Source organism: Pinus tabuliformis, chromosome 9 (assembly GCF_031772625.1).
Source record: "Pinus tabuliformis cultivar Carrire ecotype Pingquan chromosome 9, CPIR1, whole genome shotgun sequence".
In the NCBI taxonomy this organism is placed as follows: domain Eukaryota; kingdom Viridiplantae; phylum Streptophyta; class Pinopsida; order Pinales; family Pinaceae; genus Pinus; species Pinus tabuliformis.
The window spans coordinates 1,509,095,832-1,509,106,382 of record NC_142307.1 but is presented as its reverse complement, the minus strand read 5'-3'; positions in this window follow the sequence as shown (position 1 = coordinate 1,509,106,382).

Sequence of the window (10,551 nt, the reverse complement as noted above, 5' to 3'; positions counted from 1 at the left end):
TGCTAGAAGACGTGCTTTCGGTTGGGAAAACACATGAAACATACCAAGTAGCAAGCAAAGCAGACACATTCACATGCATGAACCATCAAGCGAACACCAAGACCATTGAAGACTCCATGCACTTTTCCATGCGAAGGTGAAGTTATGGTACACCATGGGCACACTCATCACTCAGCAGCACAATAGCTTGAAATGAACAACACAACCATCATGTGCATACCAATAGTGTCATGTCAAGTTGTATCATGAGTCACCTCAGCCACACCACTACTTTGGGTCACAACTGTGTAATCAATATAATGTAACATGGAAGTCCAAGAGACCCATGGATGAAGTCAAAGAGTCATGTAAGTTGAATAACCACAAGGGAATTCCAACTATCACAAGGGTCTGTTTCACCCTTGGCTATATATACCCCTCATTTGTACATGAAAAGGAATTTTCACCTTGGCTCCTCCCACATAGCCTTGAGAATTTGTAGTCTTTTCTTTTAGGAGTGAGCAGTGGCTCCAATTCCCTGCTATCGGGGTTACTGAAGTGTGGTGTATGGATGTGTCTTGGAACTTTCACTTAATTCAGAAGCTTGTTAATAGGCCATCACGTTCTCACACATGTATTGTATTTGTTTGTAAGACTATTCTTTGGACACTTATAATGCATGTTTCTTTAACTTGTACTAAGATAGTTGAACTATTTCAGTTGTTTTAGTGCATATGTTGTTAGAAATTTGTTGTATCAGTTGTTATTTTTGTCCTGCTCATGTGAACTACTCTGTTGGACACTCGATAGACTCATTCTTGTAGACTTGTTAGTCGCACTCATGTGGACTCTTCTGTAGGGTGTTGTACATGTTATCTGTTCACCTTGTGTATGTGACTTTGACATCCATGTGGACTAGTCCACCCAAATCTATGCATATGTTGTTAGGTGGTGTGTCTCTAACTAAGTTGGGACTATTCCCTTTTGACTTGAGACTCACTCTCACCCTCTCCCTCCGCAGTGAAAGAACTTTGACACAAGTGGCACTAAGCACTCAACAAGCACATGAACCTTGCTATTTGAAGACTAAGTATATGAATTTCATGTACTGAAAATCAAGAGCTAAGGCATATCTTTAAGATAATGGCAATCGGGCCATCATAGTGGATGGGACTCCTACACCAAACATTATGTAGTCTAGTTAGGACTTCATACTAATGAGATCCCATGAATGTTGGTGGGTCCATCACCATCAATAGGACACTATCGCCTCATGTCATCTCATAGGGGAGAAAAAATCTTCCACCCTATGTTAAGAAATAGGAGTTATAACATATTGGAGTAAACATATTCCACCCTATGTCGATCAATAGAATATCTCATCCATCCTATTTCCCATTGATCTTCCCATCAATGACCCTTAAGAGTCATATGGTAGAACACATTCATCATAATTAGCTTGGGTGATATACTCGGGTAAGGATCACACATGCCCAAGCTCTCTCTAAACTCGTTGTCCAAATGGGGAGTGGTAATCCCAACAGGCCCAACATGTGCGTATGATTCGAACTAGGGTGTACTCTACATATACCAAGTTAAGGGAGAAACATCTTCCACCTTAATGTAACAAATAGGTGTGATAGCCTATTGTCTAGAAATCCCTCAAACCAAGGAGTCCTCTATCTCAATTCATTACCTTGGGAGCTCAAACAAGGGGACGGAGTTGGCTCAGTGCCCTTGATCAATGATGCCCCTTATGAGGAGGGGTCACATCCATCAATCTAAGTTATTTTGTAAATACCAAGAACTTCCCTTTCAGTAAATCTTTAGTGAGAATATCCACAATATGCTCATCTATTGATATATGATGGAGTCTACCAGCGCCTCTTTGCACAATGTCTCAAATGTAATTATATTGCATATCTATGTGCTTGTACTTGTCATGAAATATGATATTCTCTACCAATTGGATCCTACTCTTATTTCTAGAATATATCATTGCAGTGTTTAGGATCTGCTCAAATAATTCTCCAAAGGCTTCCTTAACCAAACTTCTTTGCAACTATACACACTAGGGGAAATGTACTCTTCCTCGATGATACGTAGTGCTATGGAATTCCCCTTCCTACCCATCCAATATATCATTGCAGATCCAAGGCTAAAACAACATCCAAAACTACTCTTCATGTCGATAATCTTTCCTACGTAGTCAACGTGGGTATATCCATGAAGTCAAACTTCTTCAGTAGAATATCTCAAACCAGGGGTGATCATCCCATGCAATTATATCAAAATCTGTTTGGTAACGACCCAATGCTCATGGAGAGGCTCGGTCATGAATTGACTCAACATGTTCCCTCCATAGCATATGTGTTGATGGGTTTTCACCAGGAACATTAGAGCCCCAATCAAATGTCTATACTTGGATGGATTCACCAAATCAGGTCCTGTAGCTTCTCCACATAACTTCTTGAAATTCATTCCATCGATGTGGGTGTGGACTTGCATTCTATCATTCCAAATCTCTCCAACAACTTCATGACATATTTTCTTTGTGAAAGGAAAATGTCACCAAGCCTTTTCCACACCTAAAGGCCTAGAAAGTAGTTCATGTGTCTAAGGTTCTTTATCTTCAATTCAGAGGCTAACTCCCTCTTACACTCGATCATTAGGGGCTCACTACCTATCAAGAATAGATCATCAATATATAAAACAAAAATCAATGACATACCTTAAACAACCTTGAAGTAGAGGTTCAAATCAACATTTTCTCTTGTAAATCCCATCTTCACCAAGTAATTGTGTATGTAGGTGTACCATGCTCTAGAGTTTTCTTCAAACCATACAATGCCCTCTTCAACCTACAAACATGTTTCTTTCAATCCTCTACCTCAAATCCTTGTGGCTTCTTAACGTAGACTTATTCCTCTAACATGCCATGAAGGAACAATATCTTCACATCCATCTAATGGATGGTCCATCCTTGACTTGCAGCAAGAGAAACTATTAAATGAATGGTTGTATATTGAGCCATGAGTGTAAATATATTTTCATAATCTTCTCCCTCTTTCTGGAAGAATCCTTAGGCTACCAACCTTGCTTTATATTTTGTCAATTCTTCCATATATTCCTTATATGAACTTCAATAGCCATTTTAAAGTCACCAAATATTTCCCCTTTGGTCTCGGCACAACATCCCATATGTCATTCTACATAATTGATTCATATTCTTCAGCCATAACATCCTTCCAAAAAATTTCTTTCACAACTTCTTCAAAGGTGGGAGGTGCGACTTCAATCATAGTTCTCATAGCTTCAACATATCCTTGGTATGTCCATGGATTTTTTCTTTATTTAAGTGATTTTCTAATAGGAATAATCATCTTTTATTTCTCAAGAAGCCAAAGTGGCATCTTCCTAGTAGGAGGATCACATGGATGAGGATGTAAGGGGTCCATGGGATCCATGGGATCATCACCAATGTATCTCTCATATTCAAGCATGGAAGTACCATATAAAATATCCATATTATCATTCTTCTTCTCATGAGAAGGAGGCAGAGGAATGTCCCTTGCTTTCCCAAGGGTAGAATCTTGACCAAACATTACATCCTTGATAATTTAAACCTTCCTTTGACTAGGAATATATATTCTAAATGATTTAGAATCTTCAAAATATCCAATAAACGTACATTTTATTCTCATGGCTTCCAACATGCTTTTATTATCCTTTGGAACATCAAAATATACAGGGTAGACGAATATATAAAGATGGCCAACATCGGGCTTGATACCTGTGAATACTTCATCAAAGTTCTTGTTCTCTAATGCTTCATGAGGCGCCCTGTTTTGAACATATATATAAGAATTCATTTCTTTTCCCTAAAGGAACTTTGACAACTTTTGATCATGGAGCATGGCACAAGTGGCTTCTACAATAGACCTGTTATTTATTTTAGCCACTCCATTTTGTTTTGGATTATAGTGAAAAATCGTCTCTTTCTTAGTAGCTTCCTTCCTAAAAATATCAATGAACTCATTCAAAATGTACTCTCCACTATTCTTAGACCTGAATATCCTAATTTTCTTCCTTATTTGATTTTCAACTAAAGTTTTGAACTCAAAAATTTAGAAGGCTTCAACCTTGTGCTTCAAATAATATATCCACATCTTCCTTCAGAAATCGTCAATGAAGGTGATGTAGTAGAGATGACCACCAATAGAATGTACAGTTATTGATGCACATCTGTATGAATAAATGAGTTGGACGATTTCATTTGTCTTATTCTTGCTAGAGGGAAATGGCCCCCTTATATTCTTTCTACTGGCACAACCTAGACATACGTCATCATGATGGGCTTGAAAAAAAGGAATCCTGGAGAATAATTTCTTGAATTTCAGAAGAGCATTTTTTGGTTCCATATCTTGCTTAGATGATTAGCATCATGGATCAATGCCAAAAGAGGTCTACCAGTGACTCTATAGAGTCATTCAAATCTCGATCCCAATGTCAATGCATCTCTCATAAAGTATCCAACATGCCAAGTATGAACCTTTCCCTTGTTGAAGGCAACCCTCATCCCTTTCTTTTCCAAAGTACCTATTGATACCAAATTATTCTCTAACCCTAACTTATACATTACATCATGGATAAAAATAGATTCTTGAGAATCCAAATGAAATTTGACAGACCCAAAACCTTTAATGGGATGAGTGGAGTTATCTCCAACAATAATTTTCAAATTTGACTTCCTCTCTACCAAATTAGAGAGAACTTCCTTATACCTATATAAATGATGATTTTTCATACTATCAACCAACCAACTATCCCACGAATCCAGAGGAGAGGAGGTAGTGAGTGCATAAATAAGGATATATTCAAATTGATTAGCAACATTACTTTCAAAGCTTGAATATCTTGACTTATTTTGAGGACAATGTTATTCTTCATGATCACTTGGAGCATCTCTTCTAATTTCATGTCTCCATTACGATCATTTCTCTGGTAATCTCTTCTTCTACGATGATTGAACCTATTATTGTTTCTTCTAGTGTTGTAGTGGACTATTATTCTTCTCAACAAATATTGAGCATAGTGACCTTTCTTGTGACAATTGTAACATTCAATGTATGTTTTGTTTTCATTCCTTCTTTTTGAATTTCATGGAGGAGGCTTCCTTGAATTTGATGGACCTATTTTTCCTTTCTTCTTATTTTTATGAGTGAAGAATGTAGCTGGCTCTCCTTCTTTAAGCTTTTGTATCCTGCCTCTTGATATCATCTTAAATTCTTCTTGAGGGAGATTTCCAATGATCTCATCAAATGATAGGAAACTATTGTTCATAGTTATAGTAGTAATGAAGGTTTCCCAAATAGGAGGGATATCTCTAATGGTTGCCATCATGAATTACCTATGAGGTGTAGTTTTTCCAACTCTTTGAAATTGATCTTTAAGATGCAATATCCTCATAATGTATGATTGCAAAGATTTTCCTTTATTCATATTCATATTTTGAATCAAACTTTCAAGGGGAATATTTCATTCAGATTGTTGGCTTCATACATTCCAACTAGGATATCATACATGTCCTTAGACTTCTTAAAATTCCAAACATAAACAAGTAAATTATCTTGTAAACCATCATTTATAATTTTCTTTGCTTTTAAGTCACCTTTCTTGTACTTGTTCTTGGTAGTAGTGGAAGCATTCTCTAGAGGCTCGTGTACCTTTCCTTGAATGTATTCCAAAAGATAATTGTTTTCGTTTATGATCTCCAACCTAATCTTCCAAGTGGTAAAGTTAGATGAGTCACCCAAATTCTCATTTTCTTTGAAGAAGGAGGAAGACGCCTTTACTTGATTAGATAGGCACCTTTAACTTTCCAACGATGATTTCTTCAATTCTTTTCATCTTCTAGGCTTGTCCTTCACCTTAACTCTGATACCGTGATAAATTTCACACTGCTTTATGTTGATTCAATTACTTTAGCCCAATTCAATTATTCAATTAGTAATTTTTCAAAACAATTAATATTTGCAATCACCAACAGTAATTGAAGATAGAATAGTAAATGCAATGACAAAGGATACAATTAACACATCAAAAGAGACACCATAATTTTTTTCAATGACTAGGGAAAAGACCATTATGGGGAAAAGCCTTCAAAATTCTTAATTTATTAGGTTTTGATAAAATATTTACCATATTACAATTAGCCAATACAAAATCATGCAGCAAAATTAACCTAGAAACATTCAAAAATATGTTCCCAACATCAATATTGATCAAAGACAATGTTTCTTGTCTGCAATATACTGCGGTCAAATTTCTAATGGTAACTCTAGGTCCCAACTGCATGGAGGAAGAGGTATGCGTGTGATTGAGATCTTCCAATCACATGAATAAGCCTATGTGCCTACAGTTGTAATTGAATTTTTCTTGTGTTAATCTTGCAGTTGCAAACCAAAACCCTAAACAGACATGCGAGCTTTGTACCTTGCAATTTTGGTCTTGTGTGAACCAATATCTATGACCTATATTCAAACTTGTGTTAACCAATCAATAGAGAATAAAAGAAGAAGATGCTTGGTGATATTTAAATGAGCCTAAGGTCACTTGTATTTATAGGCTTCCAAGGGTGTCCATTTTCTTGTTAGGCATGACCTATCCTTTTGTGCACATGTGGGCCTTTCTTCAAAAATACACTTTCCCTTGTCCAAATTGAGCACCTATATAGTCAAAATTGACCCTCTCGAAAAGAGATATCTATTCCCATGCTTGCAATTTGTCACTGAGCTGCCAAATTAACAGCAATGAAAACTAAACCCACTATGGAAATAAAGTTCCATCAATGACCAAAGAAGTATAATTACAAAGCTTAAACCCTAACTCATCACCAATAAGTTCTCTATCAACGGAGAAAAAGTGAAATATCAAATGACACGTCTAGAAGGGTTGTTAGTCGAATTGGTTTGGAGCATCACACCATCAAAACAATTCAAATGAATTAGATCATCTAAGTTGTCCATTCATGACCCTATCACATGTATGGGTTAGAATGATTGCTTTAAATGCATGACATTGTAGCATATGACCCACACCCTCATGAACTCCAAATGTGACTTGGGTAGGGGCTCAGAAATGTCATGAGTATAGCAGAGTCCATATATTATGGTGGAGGTTTGCATGTCTTAATATTTTAGGGCCTCATGGTTGGTATGAGGCATAAGCATGCTATGGTGAAATAAAAGGACAATATAACCATTTCTTAAAATAAATCATACCAAATCATGATGGAGGTATTATGGATAGTCAAGGATGTTTAAGTGTTGTGGAACCAAAGATTAAGAGCTCTACTCTCATTCCTTTTCTTAGATATATATATATATATATATATATATATATATATATATATATATATGTTTTTAAAAATAAAATGAAAACGAATCATGATAGCAAGATTTCCTCTATACCCATGTTATAAATCGAAATCACACTCATAAATATACACACAGGAATATTAAATATTTATAATCATGGAATATTTTGTTAACTCATGAACCTCAATTTTTTATAGCCAAGTATTAGCAAGAAATAATAATAGATAAGGATCTTATAAAAATAGTAGATAAAATAAAAGAAGAATATTTGTGAACAAACAAACCTCGCTAAAATTTACTAATAATAACATGCCAATTTTGGATTAAGTAGAAGTGACAAAAAAAATCATGTGTGTAAATTGGAGGTATGTTACATTGAATCACAAGTGGTATCATAGGTAAGGACCAACTGATGGGACCAACCCTTTACACTTCCATATAGATATTTAACCGTTGATTGTTTTGTTGTTAATTGCGTAGCTGGTTGACTTTATGGCACTGTACCTTGGTGTTCATGCTTGGAGGACAGGTGTCTTGGCCTTGGGCTTTGTTCCTTCCCACCTCTTACCAAACCCCCGAAACCCTCGGACGGTTCATTTCATTGTTGTTTCACTTTGTTGTTTGTGAGGTAAGGTCTGTGGTTCGTTTTGCTCTGCTGTTCTGTGAAACAAGGGTTCTGGCTACGGGTGTTTTACAGTGATTTAGTTTAGTCATGCCTGGACATGCATTTCTCTAAGGGTCTCCTCCTACGTATGGTGTCAATGTTGCATATTTTGTGCTCATTTTCTCGGCTCTGGATCTGGAACCCTCGGTCTCAGTCTCTGGTTTCTATTTGGCTCAGCTCTAGTTACATTTTCGGCTGTAGAATTTTGTTATATGCTGTTGGTTTCAATGCACTTGCTCCTCCATTTGATTTTTTTCTTGGTTCTTTCCACAGGTTGCGGTTGCAGAGTGGCTCGGCTCTCACCTCTCATTTGGCAATTAACCAGAGGTAAGTTTTCTCTCCATCCTGGTATTTTTCTCCTTGTTTTCTTCCAGCACTGATAGCTCTTGCTCCTTTTGGACAGTGAGTACTCTGCGACCGTGACCTCTGTTTGTGGTTTCTCTCCTTTGGTTTGCACGAGCTCGGCTTTCTCAGGTAAGCTCTATTGGTACTTTCCTCTGTTTTCAACCCTGTGTTTATGGCTTCATTTCATTGTTTCTGATGGCCTGCTTGTTGGCCATGTAGGTGCATGACTAGGCTCCGTTTGTGGACCTCGCACCCTGACTCCTATGCTCAAACTGGGTAGGGTCACTCCTTGAAAGTTCTTTGCTTGTCTGTTTGAGGGTTTTGCTATTCGTAGGGTTTATGAGACTATTGTTGTGGCTTGGCTTCGACTCTGTGGTTTTGGCCTCACTGTGCCTGTAGCTCCACTGTATATTTATGGTTTTGCTATTTTTAATTATGGTTGTAATGAGACAGACCTGTGGTGACCTCGTAGTGATTTTTTATTGGAATGTCAACTCTGTTTTGTTGTTGGGCTCTGAATATTGGATTGTGGATGTTTGGATCTGACATATATATATATATATATATATATATATATATATATATATATATATATATATAGATATATATATATATATATATATATATATATATATATATATATATATATATATATATATATATATATCTGTGTGTGTGTGTGTGTGTTTATATAGTGATTCGGTTGATAAAAAAAAATTTGCAAGGTTATGCATTTGATTCTATACCTATAGCTTTGTTTTCTTGGGTATTCCTCCAACAGTGGCTCTCTTGTTTCTCCCGTAAGCTTGCTCTGTTATGCTGCTGACTTTTTTCGGTGTTCTCCTTGCTTCGATGCTTACTATTCACTGTATGTCATCATTATGCTTATGGAAAAGAAAATGAATTTAATTGTATTTCGTAGAAAAGATGCTAAAGCTGTAATAACACATATTTCATGAAAATTAGAAAATTTTTATTACAAGGACATCACTAGAATTGTGTTTCTTGGTTATTTTGAAATTCTAGATCCATTATTTAATTCCATATTTAATGAAATATGTTTTTAATATGAATGGTTTTATATGTGTTTGTTCTTCAGAATGCTTTTGTGCATTTTCTTCATTCAGTTCTATGATGGTCAAAAAAAGATTACAATAGTTGTTTCCCTTTGTCGTTTTGTAGAGAACACTAGACAGTTATCAAACTGCCAGTAGTTACATTAAGTTGTTTCTGAATAACTATCTTTTCTTCATTTGTAAACTAAAACTAAAGTTTAAATAAAACTTAAAAGAAAATAAAAAGAACATGTAAGCAAACACTAACAGTGGCTGAGACAACCATTCCTAGAAATTTAAATGAGAATGAAACTAATGAAAACTCAAACTATTAGAGGAGACAAACTCCCAGCCATGACCTCCCTGAGCTGGATGCTCCTGCATCAGGCTCCTGGGGTAGGTGAATATTCATGGCTCCGATCCATGAGCTCCTCTATAGAATACCCTGCACGTTTTATTTGTCCTACATCAAGCCACAAACTGTCCTCAATAGGGTGGTTCTTCCACTTGATGAGGTACTGTAGGTACTCCTTTCTCTGAGTCTACCTGGCCACCTGTGTATCAAGGATTCCTTCGATTTCAAGTGGCTGAGCTAAAGGCATTTGTCTCATCCATGAACTACTCTCTCCCTGGGTATCCCGCTTTGGCTGTGCCAAACTGTCCTCTTCTAGACTATTAGTGTATGGGAATAAATCTGCCACATTAAAGATGGGTGATATTCCAATACCTGGAGGCAATTGCAGCTCATAGGAATTTGCAGAAAACTTATGCAGAATTTTACAAGGTCCATTTTTTTTGAATTTCAGCTTATTGTATTCGCCCTTAGGGAATCTTTCTTTGCACAGATCCGCTAGAGCCTAATCCCCTACATTAAATTGTACTTCCCATCGTTTCAAATCTGCTTTCTATTTGTACCTTTGACTGTTGTCCTGTAATTTCATCTTCACCTGCTCATGTAGGTCATTAATTTCTCTTGCAATGTCTTGCCCGTCAACACTTCTTCTTTCCAACTATCCCAAATCTCGTAACTCATGCACTCCTCGAGGATGCATTCCATACAAGATTTGAAAAGGACTATTTCCTGTGCTTCGATTCGATGAATCGCTATAAGCAAACACTGCTTGAGCAA